The sequence below is a fragment of the Hipposideros armiger genome, unplaced genomic scaffold (assembly GCF_001890085.2).
Source record: "Hipposideros armiger isolate ML-2016 unplaced genomic scaffold, ASM189008v1 scaffold_362, whole genome shotgun sequence".
Taxonomy (NCBI): domain Eukaryota; kingdom Metazoa; phylum Chordata; class Mammalia; order Chiroptera; family Hipposideridae; genus Hipposideros; species Hipposideros armiger.
Window position 1 is genome coordinate 547,764 of NW_017731712.1, and position 13,794 is coordinate 561,557.

The window sequence follows — 13,794 nt, forward strand, 5'->3', positions numbered from 1 at the left end:
CCCGCGGCACCGACTCCGTCCCAGCCCACCCGTCCGCCCGGACCACCCTTTGTTCCCGAGCGCGGCGCGTCGGGCCTCGCCGGCCGGTAGCGAACCTACAAAAGGGGAGCGGGGGCTCGGACCGGGACCGGGGCGAGAAGGCCGGGCCACTTACCGGTGGGAGCGGCGGTCGCGGGGCGCGGAAAGAAAAGGACTGCGGAGCGACGAGAGAACAAGAGGCGAGAGCCGGCTGCAGCGAGTGAGACCGACCGCGGCCTCCCCCGCCGCTATTTAAGCCGAGCGGGGCGCGCGCGCGGGGCGGGGGCGCGCGCGGCCCCAGAACATGTCCATATATGGCGATCTTTCCGAATGCCGGGCGCCCATTGGCCTGCTCGGCCGGGGCACGTGGGGCCCCGCGCCCGGCCCCGCCCCCCGCCCGCGCCGCCTCCAACGGCCCCGCCTGCACCCGCCCGGCTCCGGAGACCCCTTGCCCGAGACCCCGCGCCTGCTGGCATGCGGGCGGGGCGGCCGAGTGCCCCCAGGGCTTGCGAGAGGCTCGTGGAGAAGACCGCGGGGCCGAATGGCCGGCCCCGCCCCGGGACTGCCGCGCGTCGTGGGGGAGGGCCCGGCTGCACCCCGAAACTGCCTGGCCTGGGGCTTGGCCGCGCCCGGAGTCAGGGTGTGTCGCTGCCACCCGGCCCTGCGGGGGGCTTTGCTCCCCGCGCGCCCCCTGCGAGCTTCCCCCCGAGGTTCCGCAGAAAGCGGGGCAGCGAGGGCGGTTCCCGGAGCCGGTGCCGGCTGGGGGAGGGTCGGGTGGGGGGCTCTGCCCACCGCCCTGTGTTACTTTGGTCCCGGGGAGCCGTGACCTCGCCCCTGTCACGGTGGGAAGGAGCCCCCGGTCCCACACAGCAGCTACGACCACGCAGGCCCCTCCGCCAGAGGAGGGGGCACCCTGCTTAGGGTCCCTGGCGGTGCAAACCGGCCCGGTTCTGCTCACTCACGGCGCATCCTGCTCCTCAAACCGCAGCCCTGATTGTTCCAAGGCGCGGGCTCCACTCCGGATGTGGGGCAACCCCCCCCCCATCCGCTGGGGACGGAACGGGGCTTTGTTTTCCTTTTAATCACTTGTGGGCATAGAGGGAAACTGAGGCAGGAAAGGGGAGTCCTGATTGCCAGAACGGTTGATTCCCCGCTAGACTTGAGGGGCGCCCTTTCTTGATACTAGAGAAGGGCCGGGCTGAGGTGGGTTTGCTGAGCCCGGGGAACAGGCCGACCGCGCTGCGCCCCTTGCCCTCGGGCTGTGGGTTCTCCTGGGTCCAGGGCGTGCCCTTTCCCCGGGAGCCTGCGATGGAAGACCTGTCATCGGTCTAGCCGCACCTGCTGGTGCCAGTGCTTTGGCTATGCCCAGAGGGGGAGCAGGTACTGTGCTTTCCTCTGGCTTATTTGTAACTTCTGGAACCGCTCAGTGTAAATACCAGAGGAGGCATGTGGGAGGGCACTGGCCAAGAGGGGTGGCAGTGGCGCCGCGCAGTGAGGCCAGGGACTCAGCCGTTGCCACAGGCTTGAGCGGTCAGCTTGGTCTGGGCAGGTGTCAGACGGTGGAGGCTCGGGGCCACACGCCCCAGGAGCCCTACAGGTTCAACTGGTGACCACATCTCGGGAAAACGGCCGCCCAGCTCACCTGCGGGCTGCAGTCCCCCAGACGCCAGGGCCTTGCCTATGGCCACCAGGCCTAGCTGGGTCACCGATTCCCCCAGACTTTCCAGGGGGCAGGCAAGGCTGTTGTCGGGCAGGTGCGTGCCCCACCCATGGGAGAACCCTGGGGTTGGGCCTCCAGAAAATCCACCCTTACTGCCCAGTGGGCACAACCACGACTGCTCAGCTCCCAGGTGGGGGCGTCAGCGATGCGAGGAGACTGAGCCATGGGGGGGGGGGTGTCCTAAGATACCACACACAGGACGTAGGGGAGGTTGGAAATTATCTAAGGTTTCCTTGCTGTGGATCCAGCCATCCCACATTTCACTCAGGCCCCTCGACTTCAGGGGGCGCCTGCACCACCCCCCACACACACTCCTCTCTCTCCTTTGTCTGGTGTGTGCCGGGACGGGTGGCTGCACCCGGGTTGCCCGGGCTGCTTCTACCGGCAGTGGAAGGAACAGAGGATTCTAGACTTCTACCCGCCTCCACGTTCCTCCTTCCCCACTGCAGTCGCCAGGACGCCGGGTGCACGGCTAGAGGGTCGTGGGGGGGAATGGGGCGGGGCCTGGGAACCCCGGGGTTCCCCTCCACAGGCCGCCATCCCCCCCACCTGCAGAGACTGGGGTGCCGGGGCGGGGGGAAGCTATTTCCTCTTCCGCCGCTGTGTCACCGGCGGGGTGGGGGGGGGTGTCAAGGTGCGGCCGCAGGTGTGCGGGCGGGGCGCGGCGGCGCGAGGCGCGGCCATATTTGGCGATTTCGGCGCCGCCGGGGAAACCGCGTCCCAGGCAGTCCCGTCCCCGCCCGCCGCCGGCCCTGAGTCACCGGCCGGGCGGGAGGCGGAAGTAACGGACAGGGGGCGCCGGGCGCGCTCCTCGCCTTATTTAGTCAAGGAGGCCGTCGATTGGCCCGCGGAACAAAGGGGCGGTGGCGGGGCGGCCCGGGCCGCTCCGAGGGAGCGGGGAGGAGGGTGGTGGCCGTCGCTCGCCACCCCGCCCCTGGCCCTCCACGTCTCCCGGAGGCCCCGCCGCTCTGTGCTATGCAGAGCCGCGAGAGTGGGGGGTGGGGGTGCTTGTGGCCCCCCAGGTCAGGCGGCCGCAGGGAGTGGGCGTATGCGGAGGTGGATTCCTGGCTGGGGGGGAGAGGGGTGACTGCCTCCTGGGAAGCACCACCGGGAACCAGGACGCGGTGGGCCCAGGCCCCAGGTAGAACCAGGCCTCCCACCCTGGCGCGGGGGATGAGGGAGGACCGCGTTCTGCACCGAGATTTTTCCGTTTTGCAACTGGGCAGTGCGAGGCCTGCCCAAGGTCACCTCTGGACTGTGCTCTTGGAAACTCAGGGCCGCCCTCACCCCTCCTGAGGCTGGAAAGGGCCAGGCCTCCCTGCGAGGGGAACGGGTGGATGTGGCATCCCCGACTCCATGATCGGGGAGTCCCTGGGGAAGAGGGAGAGTCAGCAATTGCTCTTCTGCCCAGAAGCGGGTGTGTCCCTCCCATCTGGAGGATGGAGACGTGGGCCTCAGAGAAATATGTGATTTTTTTCCCTAGCCCAGTGCTGCCTTTGGTGGATTTATTGTGACCTCCCTGGGTCTCATTTCATGGCTGAGAAAACTGCTGAGCAGGGAGGTGGCGCCACCTTGCAAGGCAGTGTGGCCCTGCTGAGACAGCCCCAAACCCAGCTCAGGGTCCTGCCGGTGTCTCCCCCCCTCTAACACCCACATTGCCTGCCGTCGCCCTGCTTCTGCCTACAGGGACGCTCCCCAGGATCGCTGTCACCTCTGCGGCTGGTAGCATGGCCCCGCAGCACACCCTTACACACCCCCACCCCCCAGTCCCTCTGCCTCCCACTCATCAGGCAGACAGCGTAGGGAACTTGGCAGTGAGTCCCTGCCCTGGCCTTTGCCTGTGCCATCCACCTGCCGGGAATGCCTTTCCTTCTCTCTCCAAATGTGACGGTGGGGTCCTGGGGTGGATCCTGGGACAAAAAAGGGCGGTCGTGGAAGAACTGGTGCAATGCCAGTGAAGTCTGGAGCTCAATGAATACTAAGTACAAAGGTCAATCGCGTAAGACAACTGTACCATGACTGAGATGCTAACATTGGGGAAACTGGGTAGAGTCCACAGGAATACTCATACTGTCTTTGCAACTTTTCTGTAACTCTAAATTATCTAACAAAACTTTTTTTAAAGAATCCAAGGAAAAGCAGTTTACCTGCCCTCAGCTCACTGTCTTATTGTCCTCAGCCTGTGGACAGATCAGATGCAAGATGATTGTTGTGCCACCTAAATCCCGCTCCAGTGCCCTGAATGGGCTCCCATCTGGGAGCGGCTCTATCTGGAACAGTGGTCCCCAGGGCTGCCCTGGGAGGCAAGGCCAGGTTCCTGCCTGCCTCCGTTTCAGATCACAGGACAAGGTCAGGGCCACACACTGCTGTCTCTGGTCTGGTGCCAAGCTGGGACTTGTTCTCCAGCACTGCAGACAGGCACAGCAGGGCCAGCTCTCAGGGGCACACCTGGAGGTCTGTGCCCAGCCCGTATCCCTGTGAAGTCTTCGTCGTGCACTCTGTACAGTCACTCCAACCTCTGTGAGTGGAGTTGGGAGCTGTGTGCTCATCGCTGCCATTTGTCCTGTGTCGGGACGCACCGGGCCAGGCCTCCTCGTGTCATCTGGTTCTCACTGCCTGAGAAGGCACCACGACTGTGTCACTTCACAGACAGGTAAACTGAGGCTCGCAGTGTGCACCTCACATGAAGTTTGGGGAGTCAGGTGCATAGAGACACCTAGATTAAGTGTCCCCAAGTCCCTCTTTTCCTGCCTGCTGCCCCAGCAATGGATGGCTCCAGGCCTTTGGAAGACAGGCCCCACTGGAATTTTCCTGAGGCTCCCCAGTTCCCATTATGGTGCAGCAGGAACCAAAGAGGCCCCTGGAAGAGCACTGGGCTGGGATGGGCCCTGTGTCACTTGTGGCCCCCTGTGCCTTGGCCTCTGCAAAGAAGACGAGCCAATGATGTGAGGAGTGTGGAGGCTGGTGGCCCTGCTGTACTGACGACAGGTCTGGGGACAGGAGGCCATCGGGTGGCCCAGAAAAACTTCCCCCCAAGGCCTCACTGCTGAGGTTTTCCAGGCCTCTGGCCTTGATATCCACAGGCATTCAATGTTTGGTGACAAGAGGCACTTACTCAGTGCCACTGTGTGTCAGACCCAAGATTCCTGGGAGCAGTGGCATTGATGGGCAGCAGGTCTTCACTCTGCTCCTGAGGGCACTCCCCCAGGCCACGCTTCCCTGGATCTCTGTAGACAGGGTGACAGCCACTGCCTGGAGCTTGACGGTGTTCACAGATTGCAGTGGGACAGGAGGATTAAACCCAGGAGTCCGGGTTTTCAGCTGCCTCATGGACACAACCCTGCACCACAGCACGTGGCCAAAGCCAGGAGCAGCTCATCTCCAGGCCACAGCTCTCCTGGCAGCACATCCCTGACCTACTGGGGTGTCTGTCCAGCTTGTCCACCGCCTCCGTAATTGTCCACCTGCTTCCCCATAATTAATATTGCAAATCAGGTCACTCTGTTCCCGGTGCACCCACTTCCTCCAGATGGAACCTCAGCCCCTTACCCTTGGGCTGTAGGGCCTCTCAGCCCCACCCTCCACCCCTTTACCAACTCACCTCTGGCTCATTGACCTCCAGCCCCAGAACAACACCTGGCTATCCCTCTGCACAGAAAGTTGTTCCTGTTGGCTGCCTCCTCCATGCAGGCCTCCAGACCATCCTCTGGCCTCAGGTCAAGTCCCCACCTCTCACCTGAACATCCCCTGACTCCTCCTCACCAGGGCGTTAGGTTCTCAGGGCGTAACGGTGGAACTGGTGTCCCCTGTGCCTGAATAGTGCCTGGCATAAATGGAGACAGAGGGAACTGGGAGGGAGAAGCCTTCATTGAGAGGCAGAAGGGAGACCGGTGAGAGGCTGGCCCCAACCCTGACTCCAACATGCAAAGGAAGGGATATGGCCCTGGGGCTGAGAGTGGAGTCCCAAGGCCTAACTGCCCCCAGGGACCTTCTCCCCAGCCCCAAGCTGGTAGGTTCTTAGGGTTGCAGGGGACAGGTGGGTCCTTGAAGAGATGCATAGAAGGTACACAGCTAACCCTTCCTGCACCTCCCACCGGGGTCTTGGGCTGACGGGAGCACGCCTGGCATGCCGAGCTCTCGAGCTAGACTAGGTCTGGGGCCCTGGAACTGGTGTCCCTACCCCGGCATGCCGAGGGCCAGGAGGCGGGTCAGAGTGGGACATGGGCAGGAGGCCGCTGCTCTGGGCAGTCTGTCCTCCCCACCACTGTCCCAAGGGCTGCAGCTGGGGTGGGCAGCGTGGAGGAAGGAGGGGTCCAGGCTGGAGTAGAGTCCAGGGTCGGGACCGGTCGTCCTGGCCGTAGGCCCCGGCCTCCCTCCCCAGCACAGACCTCCTAGGGAAGGGGCCTGGCGCTCTAGGGGATGGGCCCTGAGGGGGCGGGAGTTGCTGCGCTCGGCCCCGCCCAGGTCCCGTCTATAGCCGGGTCTACAGCCCCAGGGGGCGGGTCCGATCCAGCCGGTCGCTGAGCGGCTCCCGCTGGGCGCTCACTTCCAGGGCCTCCAGTCCTAATTTGGTTCGGGGGCGGGTGCCTGGGCCACACATCCTGTCATGTCCTTCCCGGTGCCTTGGCCTTGAACCGGCTTTCCCTGCACCCTTTGGGGACCGCGCCAGTCTCCCCAGGAGAGATGGGGTGGCTCCAGGCGGGAAAAGCAGCTGGCAGCCCCCAAACAGCGCAAACTGGGGTCAGAGGTCTGGAACTCCCTGCCTATCCCGATCCCCGCGGCCATTCTGCACCCCCACTGTTAGCTGGTTTCAGACCTGGCGCCAAAGCCCCCTCCTGTCCGCCACACATCCTCCGCGTCTCCTCTACACCAGCGGGGCGGGGCCAGAGCACGGCACCCGGAGCCCTGGGGACGGGGGAGGTGGGCGCAGTGCCCACACTCAGCAAGCACCTCTTTTTGCGTGGCACAGGCTGCGAGTGGGACACTACCCCACGAGGCAGCGAGCTGGAGGCCTGGGCCAGGAGATGGCGCCCTGTCCGGCCTCCAGGCCCCGAGTGCCCAGCTCCGAGGCGCGCCGTTGTCATTCCCAGGTGGGCCGCCAGGTGGGTCCCGTTATCGCTGCTGGGCGCTGGGGCCGGTAGAAGAGTCCGGTGGCACCTGCCTGCCCCGTCCGGCCCTCCCGGATCTGGGGAGGCGCTGGGTGCTGCCTGCCCGCCGCTGAGTCACCGCAGCCCGAGAATGACGCAGAGCGGTCTGGGAGTGGCCGGTGACCTCAGCCAGTGCTGACGCAGGGAGGGAAGGTGGGATCCGGTCAGCCCACACTCAGAGCGGGCTGAAGAGGGGAGGCCCGGGGCTCGGTTCAGCCAGGGAGCACCTGTTGTCTAGATGTACGAAGAGCACCCCCAGAGGGACCCCAAGGCCAGGGCACACCTTGAAACCGGATTTGTGTCTGTTGAATACATGCGCAGTGCCTCAGTAGGCCGTCACTGATAATCAATTCAGAGAGAAGGAAAGGGAGGCTCAGAGAGGTTGCTGGTCCCAGGTCACACAGCAGGAAAGGTGGAGCCAGAATTGGAAGGACAGGACTCTGAGCCTCCGTACCCCCCCCCACCATACACACCCTGCTGGCTGAGGGCGGCCAGAGTTAGGGGACAAAAGGGGGTGGAAGTATTCTGCTTTTCCAGGCACTGGGGGGGGGGAGCCTCAGGGGGCTTGCAGTGCTACACCAGGGCAGTGGGGGGAAATGGGCCACCAGGGGTGGGGTGGTGCTGAAGGTGGAGACAGCCCGGCTGGGGTCAGGCCGTTGCCCAGGAAAGACAGGTGGCCCCCTTGGGCAGGTGGCCTAAGCGGCATCGCCACCTCCACCTCCCTGGGTGACACATGAGTCGGCCGCTACCCTTGTGTCCACTGGGGATTGTGGGCGTGAATCACCCCCAGGAACGGCCCCCACCCACAAGCACCGAGGGAGCCTGAAGCTGTGCTTTCAGAGCTCCCCTCCTGCCAGTCCCCACAGCACCCCCCTTTCCAGGGGCCGCCCAGCCTGCCAGCAGGATTTTGACTCTCGTGTCTGCACAGTCCTGCATTTCGCCCTACCTGGGCGGGTGTTTCAAGTTGAAAATGATCCCACCGATTTTGAAGGCTTGACTCCCTGGCTCGTGCTTGTCTTGTCACTATTGGGGAATGGGTGTCATTTGAGTCCTGATCCAATCAACGTCTACGACTGTTAGCGCTTCTCCACGAGCCTTTGGGCTTCTCCCTCCGTTCGTGGTAACCTAAAATTTCTCGGTGAAGCCTTGGTGAAGCCGTCTCATCCTCAGCCACTCCCTGGCCACTCGGGTCCTTCAGTTCTTGAGAATTTTCTTGTATTATTTCTTTCACAATTTCTTTAGGTTTATATTTTTTCTGTTCTTTTTTGGGGAGATTTCTATTAATTGGGTGTCATATCTACTAGATGAATCCTTTAATATTCTTATTTTTTCTTCTGTTTGTATTTGTTTTCTCTTATTAACTTCCTGGGATTCTTTTTTTTACTTCTTTTGACCCTGCAGTGGAATTTTTAATTTTAGTTATTGTAGTTTTTAAACTTTTTGTTTTGCGATAACTTCAAACTCACACTTAACATTTACCCACTTGCCTTCTCGTTCTTTTTATCTCTCTCTTGTCATTTTGGATCCATTTGGGAGTGTGTCTCAGATATTCTGCCTTTTACCCCTAAAACTTCAGTGCTTTTCATAAGACCAGGAACAAGGTCTTATATGGTCACAGTACAGTGACCCTAATCAGGCAATTTAATATTGCTGTGACACCATTCATCTAATCTACAGTCTGTATTTCCATGATGACAGCTGTCCCAGTGGTGTCCTTCATGGCATTTTTCCTGACCTAACTCAGGATTCCGTACCACGTTTAGTTGTCATAAACTATCACATATTTAATACCCAAGACCTTTTACGGTGGAGTATCACCTAGAGGTGAGGAGGTTTTTATGAGCAGACCAGCACTAAAGTCTGGAGCTGAGTAGGGTGGCATTGCCCCGATGGGAGCTGTTAGACAAAGGACGGTGACCGTATGCAGAGCCTGTCTCTCTTTAGGTCGAGGAAATGACCCACTCTTGTTTTGTCCCAGAAGTCGGAAATGGAGTCAGTTCCTTTTTGGGTCCCCAGCAAGGTTTCTGGCTCACAGTATCACCAGGGCCCATGGTTGCTTGGTATCGGATCCAGTTCTTTCACGATGGCTGAGCCTCTGCACATAGATGCAGCATTGTGCTGTGTGTGTGTGTGTGTGTGTATGTGTGTGTGTGTGTGTGCATGCGTATCTGGGCTATGTGGATCTGTGTTTTTGTGTGAGGGTGCCTATGGACGGGGCAGGGCAGAGGCGACCACGGTCACCTGTGGAGCTGTGAGCTTGTGACTGTTCATGCCAGGTGTTGGCACATCTTGGCTTCGAACCTGTGTGTCTAGAAACCCAGGTGGGCAGTAAATAGCTCTCTGTTCTCTTGGAGTTGGTCTGGTCCTCACTCTGAGCCCCATGTAGCCAGGGGCTCCCTCGCAGACATTCCTGTGAATGCTCCCCTCTCATCCTAGGTGTGTGCAAAGGTCCTGGGGTTTGGGTTCTGGGAGATCACCTTGTGGTCATGAGGACTTTCAGCCTTGCCGGGGCCCAGAGGCCTCTGATCTCCCTCCCCTCCCCTATCAAACCTTATGGCTTTATAAGAGACAAAAGCCAGGAAACTGCCACAGCTTTCTACCCTGACAGCCCCAAGCAGGCTTCCCCATCCAGCCAGCAGTTCTGTGCTTGAAATGGGAGGGGTACCTGGCAAGAGAGGAGTCCACGAAAACCAGTATTTCAAGGAGCTTCCCTGCTAAGTGCAGGGTAAGGGGGTGGCAGATAGTGGCCCTGGGGGATGGGGGATGATAGAGGAAGGTAGGGAACATGGGGTGGAGGAGGGGCGGGTTCTTGGGAGGTGTGTGTGAGTGGATTTTCATGTGCAACAGGGGGGAGGTGCAGGCCGGCATCCCCGTGTTTGCACACACTGAGCAGTCTGAGACGCGGGAGCCCCCTCCCACACTCTTCATCCCAACGCTGCCCCTCCCTCCTGCCCTGCCTGGGTGAGCTGTCACCCTAAACCGCCTTCAGGCCTCCAGTAAACCAACCCAGGCCGGAGTAAGAGAAGCACGAGCCTGCTGTGTAAGTGGAACTATGCAGCAGCAGTGAGCTCCGCCATGAAAAAATCATGAGGCAACCCAGCCAGGGGCCTGTGTTCAGGAGCGAGGCAGGAGGCTGGGCCCTGGGCGCCTGCCAAGGTGGACCCTGGGAGCAGGCGATGCCCACCAGGGCCCAGGCCGGCAGGGTGGCCCTCGCTTTGTGGGGCCAAGGAGACTGTGGGAGGGGCAGGGTGCCAGCAAATGCAGCAGGTAGCCAGGGCCTGGGGCTGAGGGGGGCTCTGGGAAGTGAGGTGGGGTGTTGGGGGTTCCTCTGTGTGAGGTAATTCTCAGCCTTGCTGCCCAAGGGGAGGTGTGGCTGATGTGCCTCAGAGCAGGGGCTGAGACCAGGGTCTGGGAAAGGTGTGGCCTGTGGCGGTCCTCAGCCGGGCCTCCGTCCTGGTCCATTTCCCAGTTTCCAGGGCTCCAAGCCAGCCGAGGCAGGGAGCCGCCCCCACCCCCGCCCCGGCCTGCACACACACAGGGCCCGTGCCAGCTCACGCCACCGGCATCAGCGTTGCCCGGGCACCCAGCCTGGCGCACGCGCCGGTCGCCATGGCAGCAGGCAGCTTGCTGGCAGGAGCCCAGGCTGAGCGCTCGCTCCAGGTCCAGTGGTCTAGAAATGCCGTGGTGGAGGCCTTTCCCTGGTAGCTCCAGAGGGGCCTAACCAGGTGAGGGGGGACCCGCCATGAGGCCAGGCCCATCCACCCCCCAACACCCTGAGAAAAGAACAGCTTCCTAAGAGCCTCAGGATGGATGCCAGGGGCCTGGAAGACCCTTGAAACAGCCCTTTCTGCTCCCAGCCCAACTGGACACTCACTGAGAGGGGCCTTGTCTGCTGGGGGCTTCCAACAGCTGAGGGAATCCCTGCCTTCCGGGTCCAGCTGTGGTCATGAGGGTCCACCTGGCTCTGTCCATCCATAGGTGGTCACTCCCTGAAGTAGGGGCCCAGGGGCACTGCTCACTCAAATGGCCTCTGGGTGCCTATCAGGAAAAGGCACCCTTCTTCAAGTCAAACATGTTAAAGCTGGTGCATCAGGTGGCCTGACATCTGTGCCCAGGCCTGGGCCAGCAGTCTCGGGTGGCAGCCTGGGGCAGTGGGCACACACTGGAGACATGGCTCCACCCCGGGGAGGGGACCATGTCAGGTTCAGAGGTGAGCAGGGGTGGGTGAATGGGACCCCCCAGAGTGGCAGTGATTTTGGACACCCCAGAGTGCAGGCTGGACAGGACAGAGTGGTGGTTTGTGTGCCCCAAGTACATGGCTGCATGGACACCCTCTGAGAGCGGGCACAGCCACAGGGTTTCGAGGGGTTCCATGAGAGGGTGCCCCCCACTGCCTGAGGATGGTGCTGCGGGGCGGGAGGCTCTGGGAAGCAGTGTATGTATATCAGGCTGTGATTGTTGACCCGTGAAGCACGTTCCCCAGTGCAGTGCCCAGCCTGAGCGCCCTGCTGGGCTGGCGCGTGGGCTCTGAGGCGGGGTCCCGGGTAACCATGGCTCCCTCTGCCCATCCCCATCAATGCGCGCACACACGCACGCACGCACGCACGCACGTACGCACGCACGCACGCACGCACACGCTGCAGCATCTATCTGCAGGGCTCAGCCCATCACACAAGAACCCTCACATCAAACACTCACAGGGACTTGTTAAGTACCTACTATGTGCCAGAACCTTGTGCGGGTGGGAGGACTGCTCCAGAAAGCAACCATGGCCCTAGCAGGTAGTGGGACAAGGGCCTTGGTTCCTGAGGGGGGACAGGGAACCAGAGGCCACTACCTCCCTCCAAAGAAGCCTGGCTGGGAAGCCCGCCTCTCTCTGGAGCCTGAGGGGCCACCCTTTGGCTCACGCCCCTGGGTCAGTGCCAGGCAGCCCCACCCCACCCCCACCTGGGCTGTGGGTCCCAGAATCGAGAGGCCGCAGCCACTTTGGCTCTGCCACCGAGAGGCTGCCCGGAGCCAGACCCACTTAGTGCCTGGCGGCCGGGCTTCCTCTGCTGGGCACGTGATGCCCGCGAGCGCCCTGCCAACGCCAGTCAGCGCTAATGAGGCCGTCATGCACATCGGACGTCCCAGGTCCCGTGCAGCCTGGCTGGGGGTTCGGGTGTGGAGGAGGGGGACCACAGCTTGTACCACAAGCCGGGGACATCTCTCTGCATCGAGGCCTGGGCCCAGGCCCCAGGGGGCGTGGGGGGATCCTGTGTGGGCATCATCCCTGGGGAGGGGCACAATCTCCCTAGATGGAGTTCCTGGCGCACAGCCCAGCCGGGCACAGTCGGAGCCCCACAGTGTGGGCGCAGAGACAGACAACGCCAGCCCTCAGGGAGAGCCAAGACCAGCCCCTTGCTGGGCCAACCCACAACCTGCACCACGCTGCCGCCTGGATTTGTGCACGGGTCTCCTCCCCGCACCCCTTCCCGGACACAGCAAGGGAATGGGTCCCATGGCCGCCTCCTCAGTGTCTGCGTGCGCTGGGCTACGTCACTGCCCAGGGCTGGAAGACTAGAGGAAGGACCCCTGACCTGTGCCCACTCCTGACCACAGGCCCTGTGCCATCTGCCCCGCCTGCTCCCGGGGGTCCACACGGGCCCAGCCCAAGTCCCTTTCGATCTGCCGGACCCCCACAGCACAGGGCCCCAGCGTGGCCTCAAGAGGGATAGAGGAGCATCTGCCTGGAGCTTCGAGGGCACACGAGGAGGGGTGAGACTCTGGAGGCCATGGCTGGAAGTGGCCCGTTGTCCCAGGTCCCGGTCCCCAGGGAGGCCTGAGGGTCACACGCTGTGACGAGGAAGAGGACACCAAGGCTGGCCCAGGCCCAGGTTGGGCAGCTCTGGTTTCACTACTTGGCTCCTGGCCTCTGAGGCAGGTGCAGGAGACAGACAGGCATGACCAGGCTGAGTGGGCCCACTGCAGGTCCCCAAAGACTGACCCCTGGGGCTCAGTGGCGAGGGGGCACCACCGGGCACCCCAGCAGCTAGGACGGGGTGATGCCAGGGCCAAGGGTAACCAGCTTCCGGGCTCTCCTAGCCAGCTAGCCTCATCCCTACGTGGCCCCCGGACACAACCCCACAAAGACCCCTGTAGTCAGGCCACTTTCTTTGGCAATGTGGATGGCAGTTCAGGGGCCGCAAGGCTACCCAACAAGGCTGGCTTGACCAGAGCTCACCCATTAGGACAGAGAAGCCTCATGGGCCCCATGAGGTGCTCAGGACACAGCTCAGCTCAGAGCTGGGCCCTCCGGCCCGGGTCCGACGGCCTGTGACCTCCCCGTGCCCCCAGGATGACATCGTCTGCTCCACAATCACACTCTCATGTCACCCGGCCCCTGTGCCACCCACTCGCAGGTGTCAGTGTCCATCATACAGCTGCCATCTTGGCCCTAAGCAGGGGCCCTTTCTCTCGGGCCCAGCACAGCCAGGCCACCGGCCCGGTGTGAGCACGGTGAGCAGCTGCCTCTCCACGCTGCCTGCACCCTGGCTCCAGTCCGGGTGCCACAGCTGCCCAGACAGGGACGCTGGGCCTGCTCACTGGCACCAACAGCCCTGCCTGCCACTTTCGCAGCCCAGGCCACCCTTGAAGAAGCATTCGGCTCAGGGCTGCAGGCTGTGGCCCAGGGGCAGCCTAGGGGGACAGCACATGACTCGGGCTGCAGGCCACCCAGGTGGGGGGCCTTGCGGTGCTCCTGGCAGCAGGAATCAGAGAAGCAGTAACTGGATCTGGCCGAGGACCTGGCGGCTGCTGAGGGTGGAAGGCTGTGATCGGGTTGCGGCTGCACTGTGAGCTTTCCACCAGGCAGCTTTTTCTACGTTGGGAAAGATCTGGGCTGGGCTGGTGAGTCCGTGCAGTGGGTCT

At 62.3% G+C, this 13,794-nt stretch overlaps 1 protein-coding gene across 1 annotated transcript in view; it reads right to left on the minus strand.

Annotated features, from left to right (window-relative positions):
- Window positions 1-263, minus strand: part of ACTG1 (actin gamma 1) — a 12,708-nt gene extending 12,445 nt beyond the window's left edge. The window contains exon 1 of the mRNA XM_019661944.1: window positions 155-263. The gene's annotated coding sequence lies outside the window, so the exon portion shown is untranslated. The remainder of the gene's footprint in view (window positions 1-154) is intronic.
- Between the last annotated feature and the right edge of the window lie 13,531 nt (window positions 264-13,794).